Here is an 11,386-nt window from a genome sequence, read left to right as displayed (position 1 = left end):
CCTGTCTGTTCCTGGTCCCGTCTGTTCCTGGTCCCGTCTGTTCCTGGTCCTGTCTGTTCCTGATCTGTCTGTTCCTGATCTGTCTGTTCCTGGTCCTGTCTGTTCCTGATCTGTCTGTTCCTGATCCTGTCTGTTCCTGGTCCCGTCTGTTCCTGGTCCTGTCTGTTCCTGGTCCCGTCTGTTCCTGGTCCTGTCTGTTCCTGGTCCTGTCTGTTCCTGGTCCCGTCTGTTCCTGATCTGTCTGTTCCGGGTCCCGTCTGTTCCTGATCTGTCTGTTCCGGGTCCTGTCTGTTCCCGATCTGTCTGTTCCTGATCTGTCTGTTCCTGGTCCTGTCTGTTCCTGGTCCTGTCTGTTCCTGGTCCCGTCTGTTCCTGGTCCCGTCTGTTCCTGGTCCCATCTGTTCCTGATCTGTCTGTTCCGGGTCCCGTCTGTTCCTGATCTGTCTGTTCCGGGTCCTGTCTGTTCCCGATCTGTCTGTTCCCGATCTGTCTGTTCCTGGTCCTGTCTGTTCCTGATCTGTCTGTTCCTGATCCTGTCTGTTCCTGGTCCCGTCTGTTCCTGGTCCTGTCTGTTCCTGGTCCCGTCTGTTCCTGGTCCTGTCTGTTCCTGGTCCTGTCTGTTCCTGGTCCCGTCTGTTCCTGATCTGTCTGTTCCAGGTCCCGTCTGTTCCTGATCTGTCTGTTCCGGGTCCTGTCTGTTCCCGATCTGTCTGTTCCTGATCTGTCTGTTCCTGGTCCTGTCTGTTCCTGGTCCTGTCTGTTCCTGGTCCCGTCTGTTCCTGGTCCCGTCTGTTCCTGGTCCCATCTGTTCCTGATCTGTCTGTTCCGGGTCCCGTCTGTTCCTGATCTGTCTGTTCCGGGTCCTGTCTGTTCCCGATCTGTCTGTTCCTGATCTGTCTGTTCCTGGTCCTGTCTGTTCCTGGTCCCGTCTGTTCCTGGTCCCGTCTGTTCCTGGTCCCGTCTGTTCCTGGTCCCATCTGTTCCTGATCTGTCTGTTCCGGGTCCCGTCTGTTCCTGATCTGTCTGTTCCGGGTCCTGTCTGTTCCCGATCTGTCTGTTCCTGATCTGTCTGTTCCTGGTCCTGTCTGTTCCTGGTCCTGTCTGTTCCTGGTCCCGTCTGTTCCTGGTCCTGTCTGTTCCTGATCTGTCTGTTCCTGATCTGTCTGTTCCTGGTCCCGTCTGTTCCTGGTCCTGTCTGTTCCTGGTCCTGTCTGTTCCTGGTCCCGTCTGTTCCTGGTCCTGTCTGTTCCTGGTCCTGTCTGTTCCTGGTCCCGTCTGTTCCTGATCTGTCTGTTCCGGGTCCCGTCTGTTCCTGATCTGTCTGTTCCGGGTCCTGTCTGTTCCCGATCTGTCTGTTCCCGATCTGTCTGTTCCGGGTCCCGTCTGTTCCTGATCTGTCTGTTCCGGGTCCTGTCTGTTCCCGATCTGTCTGTTCCTGATCTGTCTGTTCCTGGTCCTGTCTGTTCCTGGTCCCGTCTGTTCCTGGTCCCGTCTGTTCCTGGTCCCGTCTGTTCCTGGTCCCATCTGTTCCTGATCTGTCTGTTCCGGGTCCCGTCTGTTCCTGATCTGTCTGTTCCGGGTCCTGTCTGTTCCCGATCTGTCTGTTCCTGATCTGTCTGTTCCTGGTCCTGTCTGTTCCTGGTCCTGTCTGTTCCTGGTCCCGTCTGTTCCTGGTCCTGTCTGTTCCTGATCTGTCTGTTCCTGATCTGTCTATTCCTGGTCCCGTCTGTTCCTGGTCCTGTCTGTTCCTGGTCCTGTCTGTTCCTGGTCCCGTCTGTTCCTGGTCCTGTCTGTTCCTGGTCCTGTCTGTTCCTGGTCCCGTCTGTTCCTGATCTGTCTGTTCCGGGTCCCGTCTGTTCCTGATCTGTCTGTTCCGGGTCCTGTCTGTTCCCGATCTGTCTGTTCCCGATCTGTCTGTTCCTGGTCCCGTCTGTTCCTGGTCCCGTCTGTTCCTGGTCCCGTCTGTTCCTGATCCTGTCTGTTCCTGGTCCTGTCTGTTCCTGGTCCTGTCTGTTCCTGGTCCCGTCTGTTCCTGATCTGTCTGTTCCTGGTCCTGTCTGTTCCTGGTCCTGTCTGTTCCTGGTCCCGTCTGTTCCTGGTCCCGTCTGTTCCTGGTCCCATCTGTTCCTGATCTGTCTGTTCCGGGTCCCGTCTGTTCCTGATCTGTCTGTTCCGGGTCCTGTCTGTTCCCGATCTGTCTGTTCCTGATCTGTCTGTTCCTGGTCCTGTCTGTTCCTGGTCCTGTCTGTTCCTGGTCCCGTCTGTTCCTGATCTGTCTGTTCCTGGTCCCGTCTGTTCCTGGTCCTGTCTGTTCCTGATCTGTCTGTTCCTGATCTGTCTGTTCCTGGTCCTGTCTGTTCCTGGTCCCGTCTGTTCCTGGTCCTGTCTGTTCCTGGTCCTGTCTGTTCCTGGTCCCGTCTGTTCCTGATCTGTCTGTTCCGGGTCCCGTCTGTTCCTGATCTGTCTGTTCCGGGTCCTGTCTGTTCCCGATCTGTCTGTTCCCGATCTGTCTGTTCCTGGTCCCGTCTGTTCCTGGTCCCGTCTGTTCCTGATCCTGTCTGTTCCTGGTCCTGTCTGTTCCTGGTCCTGTCTGTTCCTGGTCCCGTCTGTTCCTGGTCCCGTCTGTTCGTGGTCCTGTCTGTTCCTGGTCCTGTCTGTTCCTGGTCCCGTCTGTTCCTGGTTCTGTCTGTTCCTGGTCCCGTCTGTTCCTGGTCCCGTCTGTTCCTGGTCCTGTCTGTTCCTGGTCCCGTCTGTTCCTGGTCCCGTCTGGTCCTGGTCCTGTCTGTTCCAGGTCCCGTCTGTTCCTGATCCTGTCTGTTCCTGGTCCTGTCTGGTCCTGGTCTTGTCTGTTCCTGATCCTCCTCCTGTCTACCTCATTCACATCCGGGACAGTACGTACTGGCCAGTATGGACCCAGCAGACCCAGTTTCTCACTACAGGAGGTAAATGAAGTTCTGTATGCTGTGAGACCTCCAGCACTGAGCAGAAGGATGCAGCTCTGATCTGGCAGAGATTGTGACCACTTCAGCTGCAGAACCAGTCTCCGAGTCTGCTAGCCTCCAGTCTACCTGTGGCCCCTAGTCTCCTGCCTGATCATGCTCATCCTTTCTACGGGTCTCATCGTGCTGTTTTCTTGGGGTACCCTCGTCTAGGAGCCCCCAGAAGAAATCAAGGGGTATATATATATATATTTATTTATTTTATTATTGATAAAATCTAAGAAATATGAGAAATAAACTCTTTGTCTCTATTTTCACTAGCTGAACTTGTGTTTTACTGATCATCCTCCTTAAAGGGCCGATACGTAAGATATTGGTGTAGCTATTTATTTGACACTTTGCCCAATTCATAGCAAGTAGTGGTTACAATGTGATTTTATAAAAACTCATATTTTAGTATTTGAAAGAAACAGATTTCCAAGTCTTTGATGAGAAGTGAAGATGTTTTAAAAGTTTTGTGATTTAGAGTTGAAATGAGTTCAGACAGCAGCTTCTTTTTGCAAACAAGAGAGGAAAAACTCTTCAAGACATTCTGGTCTCTTCAGATGTGAGAAGCTGCCCAGAAGTCCATGATAAGCTGAATTCTCCTTGTTATTCATGCGTTTATTGCAACAACACAAGCTGCACTAAAGAGTTGAGACATCCTCATTCAGCTCAGACCTTTAATGTAAAGGGACGTATAACTGTGCCACCAGTCAGGTGTTTATATGCTGAAATGTCCATGTGCTTGATGTTTGTGTTGAAGACAAAAGCACCGTTGAAAATTCAGATTTCACAACACAAAAACACTATTAGGAGACAGGATCCAACTTCTCCTGCAGCAAAACATTTTCTACAACACAGACACACAATTTCTAGTCTTCACTTCCAAGACTTTGAGAAAGTGAGCTGCAATAAGCGAGGTGGCTTCTGGATCTGTTGCTTCTGAAACGTTGTGGAAACATAAATGAAACACACTACGGCCACATGGACTGAATGAAGAGCTGCACTTCAACTCTTATTATTTAGCTTTGATACAATTTGTGTGAAATTCATTTGAGGTTTGTTGTTTTGGCTGGATTGATGTGTTTGAACTGAACCACCAGATGGCGCCATAATGTGTAAAGCAAACACAGGTAAGAATGCAGGTGACACAGATGAGGCCTGATTAGCAAATGATGTGATGATCCTATAGGATGGTTTGAAGCCAGTATTCCTGTTTGACCCTGATGAAGGCGTAAGTCCAAACGTTGGCTTTGATTCAGCACCATGATGTTTAAATAAAGTCTGGAAAGCTTTTCTACTCACATTCTGTGCTTTATGAAAATATACATGACAATAAACTATGTTGAGGGAAAAACAATGGCAGGAGCACAAGATATTTAATGACACGAGTGGACTCCAAGGCTGGAAAAACACTGACTTACCCGACCTGATTCCAGTAGGAAGTATATGATGTGTCCACCTTTTAAATGCAGGATGTGAAATATTGATCCACAAAGCTGATGTTGGCAGTGTCCAGATACAGGCCTGCTGCCACCCACATCCTGATCATGTTTCACATATTGGCCCTCAGGGTTGGTAGATTTCAATGGTCTTCACAGCACACACAAAGTAAAGCATCACATGCTGCACATCACACAAGAACGCCATCTGACATCTGTCCAAAGATGTTCAACATTAATATTAGTTTCAAGTCCAAAGAATAAAGCTAAATACATGCTGTTGACTATTGTGGAGGCTCTGCTCTTTTACATCCCATAATCCCATGAATGAGCAGCAGGAAGGCAGCTGCAGCTGGCTTTGTAATCCACAAAGAGTCCATCAAAAACAATCCCCAAAATAATTCACTACAGTCACTAAACAAAGACAAACACTCACTTATTAAATGCAGTTTTTAACACAGTTGCACATAATTGTGTTTTTCTCACCTTCAGAAACCACGTGGCTCAAACACATTTGATTTGTGTGGATTTTGATCACATTCAAGAGTGTTTTTGTGATCGATTGATGAATAAATATGATCAGCTGACCGATCAATAAACACATTACATACATAGTAATGAAAAGCAGCAGACTGTGGTTAGCTGGCGGCTAACGGCTAACCGAACAGGCTGTACGACAAACGTGCACGTTCACGTCACTTCCTCTTGTAAAATACAGCAAACAACGTGCACATAACAGCGCTGCAAACCTCACTTACCGGCAGCTGAAGTTCTCCCTTTTTACAGTGAAATGAAATCAAATCATTGTTATTTCTCCCGCCGAGCGTCTGTCTGCAGCAGCAACTCAGTTACTACTGTTAGGACACGTCACCATGACCTCAGGTGAAAGGTCATCATGTGACTGACGGCAGCGGCCATGACGGTCATTTTATTTAGAGATAAATTATTATTAATTGTTAAATGTTCTTCTTGAAGGGCCACGAGCAGGCCTTCACAAACATTAAATCAATAAATACATACAAATAAAAATAAATATGACTTGACAAAAGGGCAGTTTGGACATCAAGGGGCAAAGGTCAACCCCCCCCCCCCAGGTATTACTGTCAGTGCTGTATGTGGAGAGTTGTAGTTACTGACAGTGACCACTGGAGGGCAGTGATCATGACAGTTTCTCTGTGAGTCACTTTAACAGTCAAATTACATCCAGATCAATATGAAGCATCAATGTTTGTATTGATGACATCACTGCTGGTATCAGTGTGGTTAACAGCAGTCATTAGTACAATTCTAATAACAACATTTAAGTATTTTATCATTTAAAAACACTTCCTGTAATCTGTGTTCATTAAACTGACAGCATGCAGTTTATCTTTTCACCAGCAGAGGGCGCCAAAGCTTCATCAATGAAGAGTAATGCTCCACCTTTAATGCACATATTAGACACATTCTAACTGTACTGATCAATAATCAATCATTATTCCTGCAGTTATGATAAATGAGTCACATGTGATAATAATAAAGATAAAGATGTGTCGAGGCTCCTCAATGATCCTGTTAAAAGTCACTTTGATCACAGTCTGATTCTTCTGAGCTGACTGACTGCAAGGACTACAACTACCCATGATGCCCTGCTCACTGAATCAGCCAATAGCAGGCCTCCAAAGGTAAGGTGTCAGCGCTGAGGTCATCAGTGCGCAGACTCAGAGCTGTTTCACAACAACACTGCTGCTGTTTCCTGTTAAATATCAGACTGGAATTATTACATGAAAAATATCAACTGGTAAAAAGTCTGAACTGTAAATAAATGAGAAACAGCTTCAGCTTCTTTTGAACTTTCATCCTGTAAAATTCTTCCTTGTTGTTTTCTGCTAATTTCAACCTGAAACTAGTTAATAATATGATGCCAAACTTCAGCCCTTTCTTTAAAGATACTATTTAAGAAAATGACTCTTATTCAGTTGTTTTATGGAAACATTTCACATCCTCAAGTGTAAATTTACTAACAAAAAACAATATTTGCTGTAATTATAAAGCAGATGGAACATTATATAAACACTATCTCAACCTTCTTAAAGAAGAAACCCGTCAAAAGCATTAAAATCTGTAATATTGATCTTTATCTACATTCATCTCCTTTCTAACTGATGACTTGATTTATTTTGGCTCTTTTTTCTTTCTTTTTTCACTTGTTAGATTCTCCTTGTGACTGGTTTTCTGGATTCATGTTTCACATTTGAGGCTCAGATCTACAATTGTAGGACCAAGAACTTGAAACTTGTCACCAGCTGCTTTTGTCTTTGCTGTGAGCAGTTTGACTAAAGAATGATGTTTGTTTTTAGAGGCTCAAAGAAGGAAGTTGGATCCTCTGGAAATGCTGTTTCATCTGGACTCTAAGATTTCAATCTCAGGTCTCATTATTATTATTATTGTCAGGTCTCAGCTGCTCAGAACTCAAACACTTCCAGAAATGACATCAATAACCAGCAGATGTCATATTGTTGGAACTTTTTTCATGTTTCATTGGTCAAATAATGATTGTTCCAACATGCTCATGAAGACTTAAAGCTTGGTGATGTTTGATCTTTTTCTGAGGGTCAACAAATCCCATGAAAAGACCAAAACCAAGAATGAATGAGTTGTGCTGCTCAGTATTGTCTGTGTAGCTGAAGCCTCATATATCTTATTCCTCTGTTGTTGTCCAGAAACTATTAAAAACACAGCAATGAGCCACAGTGTTGCACTGGGTGACATGTTCCTTCATTCCAGTGAAAATGGCCTCTGTAGTTCATGTTGAGTCACCGTCCTGCTGCTGTAAATACTCATTAGAGCACCAAATCCACATCTGGAAGTTACGGCAGCGCGTTGCTGCCACCATGACAAAAAAACTGCTCAGTTTCTCCACATAAGCAGAAAACTTTCTCCTCTTTTTCATCCTGTTTCTAGCTGTCTGTCATTATTCATAACATGAGGTCCAGTTGTAGTTTTGACTAATAATTTCATAATGAATCATTTCTTCATGAGCTCTTTTTGAACAGCAGAGGAGACATCAGCACATAAAGATAACACACATCACTTGCAGAACCAGTTGTTTTTCCCATCATAACCAGTAACTTTCTTCTTCTAATGAAAAGCTCTCGTATCCACAAACTCAGCAAATATTTCTTTCTCATGGTGGCAGCGATACACTCCCATAGAAAATAGTCCCAAACTAATCCCATATATATTCCTGTTTGAATAACATTTGCTTCAAACTACAAAACCCTGTTGTTTTAGGAAATCATTCAGCTTTTTAAAAACATTTTCAGTGGGAACAAATGGGATAGGAGGTCGGGTAGGGAGGTTGTAAAGTATTGAGAAATGATAATTCATTCATTTGACAGGATTTGTTGACACTAATACAAACATATGGTATTGTAAGCCACACACACACAGCTGAGCTCCTGTAAGCATGCATGAATGAGCGCAGTCCTTGTTGTATTTGTGCTGGCAGCTGCTCCTGGCCGGGATCACAGAGCCTTTATACACATGAAGAGCTGAAAAATGATGCTTACTTTTCATCAGCATTGATTCAAAATGTAGCAGGTAGACAACAAAGACAGAGAGGCTACATGAACAGAGATTCAGCAGCGGCAAATATTACTATGAAGTCAATTTCACACCAAGATGTGAATATGATGAGTCCAGATAGCAGAGGGACAAAATAATAGAAACACCTACTGTAATAAAATACATAGTCGCGCATGAATACTGCCTTTGTAAAGTTCATGATGTTTACCTTTTAAAATGAATACACTATATTGTAGATAGTTTCTGTTATTTAGTCATTTTATCAGTAACATATATGTTTGTCTTTATATATTTTGATGCTACAACAGTCTCAGTTTATCTCAGGTCTCAGTTATTGAACTGAAGCGTACACGGATCTCTCTTCTTCCTCAACTCTACATGTTTTCACTACAGCTTTAAGCATAATTGCATCATATCTTTTCAACAGTGGTGAAAATGTGCTGCTGTGTGTTTCAGGTGTGTTTGTCTGCTTTCTGCAAATTTCTGTAAGAGTGTTTATCAGATAAGAGTTCAGAGTACGGACCAGGAGGACGCTTCACTATAACACATAGAACTGGCTGTAAAGTTTTCCAGGTTGGCTGAGAGACTAAGAACAAGACTTTCTAATGAGTTATAAGGAAGTTCAGGTCTAGAGTTGATAATTAAGCTGCAGCTCCTCGGCCAGTGTCTGGAGGAATGTGAGTATTAATATGACTGGGAGGACTGGGTTCATTTAGGCTGACATATTCTTCACAGCCAGGTTTCACTAAGACAATAAATCAATATGATGATCTGAGATTAAATCATTTATTAATACGGCTTTAGATGACAGAGATCTAATGTTTTAATTCTCCTGTTTTGTTGCAGTGTTGGTGTTAATTTCTATTAGATTTTTATGAATGAATCCTCTTCTGTTTCCTTTAGATTGAACTGGTTTAACTGGTTTCTATGTGGTTTTGGTGGGTACCTGCTCTGTGGGACTGAGGACTGAACAGACACGACGACGGCTGGCTTGACAATCTTAAATATATAAAACCTGGTTGGTTAAGAATTCCTGATGTGACTCTGTGTTTCAGTTAAACATTGACTCATAATAAAAGCATAAAAGTAGAATCCTGATATCAGATCCTGATACAGAAACTGGACTTTGATACTCAGGTTGTTCTATGAAGGATTATAATTCATGTTTATTGAGGCGTCTGTAGATCAGTAATAATTTTAATCAGTTATTTTATAACTCAATGAACTGATAATTTTACTATTTCACCTGCTGAGGTGAGTGACTTTATCTCTATGATAGTTAGATAAAGTTTATTTATTCATTATTATTTATAGTTCAGCCTTCGTGTCTGTGTGGAAAGTTCATCATGTTGCTTTTAGACGTCAAAGTACAAACTGTAATATTTAGTCTTTGTTGTATGTTCGAGGTGTAAATCGCTGTTATCGAGAATTTTTAAGCAGTTTAAACAACAAGCTTTCAGTAGATCAACGACTGAAATGCAACAACAAATGTGTTTTATGAGTCAGTTATTTACTACTAATTAACCAGTCTCATATGTACGTCGCTTTGGATAAAAGCGTCTGCTGAATGAAAAATGTAAATGTAATAATTTCATGAAAGTTTTCTGGAAAGAAGCGATCAGTTTGGTTTTAATGAAACAATCTTATTTAAATGATTCATGTTTAGTTTTAAAGCAGCTGTTGATTTCAGGAGGAATTTCATTGAAAGAACTGCTCCATTTAAACACAATAAATGTACATTTATTAGTCATTTATTATCAGAAACTTTATTATTCAGACACTGAATGTTGAACTGTATGTTTTTAATCTGACCTGGAATTAATTACTTGGATAAGAAGTTGAACTCTTTCTCTATTGTTCCTGTAATAAGGGACTGTTGGTTATTTATCAGAGGGAGGAAAATGCATGACCCTCCCTCCACCATAAATAACCATATTTTATTATATTCATACCAAAGGTCGGTAGTATTCTAGTATAAACGTAGAATCCTGACATCAGATCCTGATACAGAAACTGGACTTTGATACTCAAGTTGTTCTATGAAGGATTATAATTCATGTTTATTGAGGCGTCTGTAGGTCAGTAATAATTTTAATCAGTTATTTTATAACACAATGAAGTCAATGACCTGTCAGTTAAATGTCTTAAATCTCATGAATCTAAATGTAACGTTCAGCTTCTCTTCACATGAACGTCATGATGAGTTATTTATTCTAACAGCACACAGTTAAACACTGAGAAACCATCAATACAACAATAAATCTACAAATACATGAAGAATAAATGAGTGACAGACATCCATAAAGTGTCATCATGTTGTGAGTCTTCCTACCTGTCCCTCCTCCTCTACAGGTGGAGCTCTGACTCGTTCCAGGAAACAGCTCACCTGTGGCAAACACTTTTCTGACAGACGTGGAGTGGAGAGTCTTTGTCTTCAGCAGTTTGGATGTTAACTGTAAGTTTGCTTTGTTTCATGGTTGAACTTTCTCTTTAGTAACGTCAGGGTTTGTTTCTTGCTGTGTGATGTTTTTATTTCATCAGAAAGTTTGGAGAACTCTCATGTTGGAAGATAAATCTACATGTTGTTAAATGATTGATTTACTGGAATCAAACAATATTAATGAACAGCTGATGATTATTTCCTTTCTTCAGCTCTCACAAATCAAACTAAATCTACTTTTTTAAGGTTGTTTCCAGCAGCGTAAAGTCAGACACTACAGTATAGGCCTGCTACTGTTTCCTGTGGAAGCTTTAAATCAAATGTATTGTATTGACTGATGTGGAGGGACAGTCAGAGGACATCATCAAGTTCAATGTTGCTACAATAACATGCATACAGTCCACTTGTGTTCTTGCTTTATAAGGACTTATTACTGGTATATGCAGTTAGACAGGAGCTGATGATGTGTGTATTTATTGCTTCATATATCTTTGTAATCAGAGTTCATCTGTAACTACTGAGTTTCTCTCAGAAGTTCACGTGTACCATCACCACATTAAAACACTGTCGGCTTTATGGACAATTTGATCCAAATTAAACTACTCAATTAAAAAAGGCTATAAAATAGTTTCACTTTACACCAAATGACATTTTATCTGTGTTGTTAAATGTCTGACAGCAGTTAAGATCTAACATCTGCTGCTGTTTAACAAGTTTGTATTTACTGTAAAAGAAGTCATATCAAAGTAAATGAGCCCTGATTCTAATCATTTAATACATTTGTGTTTGTGCGTCATGTGCACTACTAATGTGACAACAACATCAAAGAGAACTAATAGATAACTGAAACTATTGACATGTTGTTTATTGGTGTTGAATTGACTGAATATGAATGAAATTCAGTCAGTGTGAGTCAGTGGATGTAAATCCTCCTCCATGCATCATGTGTGCTGCTC

The 11,386-nt window shown here is 42.2% G+C and overlaps 2 protein-coding genes across 3 annotated transcripts in view; one reads left to right on the top strand and one right to left on the bottom strand.

The window, feature by feature from the left end:
• LOC121891677 (NLR family CARD domain-containing protein 3-like) overlaps window positions 1-11,386 on the bottom strand; it is a 408,525-nt gene that overhangs the window by 230,020 nt on the left and 167,119 nt on the right. The window lies entirely within an intron of this gene.
• The window catches only part of LOC121891683 (NLR family CARD domain-containing protein 3-like), a 110,603-nt gene that overhangs the window by 69,317 nt on the left and 29,900 nt on the right, over window positions 1-11,386 (top strand). The window contains exons 7-8 of the mRNA XM_042404220.1: window positions 8,894-9,008; window positions 10,343-10,445. The gene's annotated coding sequence lies outside the window, so the exon portion shown is untranslated. The remainder of the gene's footprint in view (window positions 1-8,893; window positions 9,009-10,342; window positions 10,446-11,386) is intronic.

Source organism: Thunnus maccoyii, chromosome 24 (genome assembly GCF_910596095.1).
Source record: "Thunnus maccoyii chromosome 24, fThuMac1.1, whole genome shotgun sequence".
In the NCBI taxonomy this organism is placed as follows: domain Eukaryota; kingdom Metazoa; phylum Chordata; class Actinopteri; order Scombriformes; family Scombridae; genus Thunnus; species Thunnus maccoyii.
This window is presented reverse-complemented; position numbering and strand designations above follow the sequence as displayed.